Source organism: Primulina huaijiensis, chromosome 7 (assembly GCF_012295235.1).
Source record: "Primulina huaijiensis isolate GDHJ02 chromosome 7, ASM1229523v2, whole genome shotgun sequence".
NCBI lineage: Eukaryota > Viridiplantae > Streptophyta > Magnoliopsida > Lamiales > Gesneriaceae > Primulina > Primulina huaijiensis.
In genome coordinates this window covers 20,303,371-20,303,611 of record NC_133312.1, presented here as the reverse complement: position 1 = coordinate 20,303,611, position 241 = coordinate 20,303,371, and positions in this window count along the sequence as shown.

Here is a 241-nt window from a genome sequence, read left to right as displayed (position 1 = left end):
TTATATTAAATATACATTCAAATTTTTAGGTTGAATCAAAGACATTCTTTGACTTTTTATTGTTGTACCTTAGGCTTTAATTCTTGTATTTAATATAATTTCATGAATTTATTAAAAATATATTGACATTATGAATACCTATAGATTTTTATAGAGTTTTTAAAAGTCAAGTTTGAATATCACATGACTTTTTAAAATTCTACAAAAATTTACATTGAAAACCACTTAACTTTTATAAAGT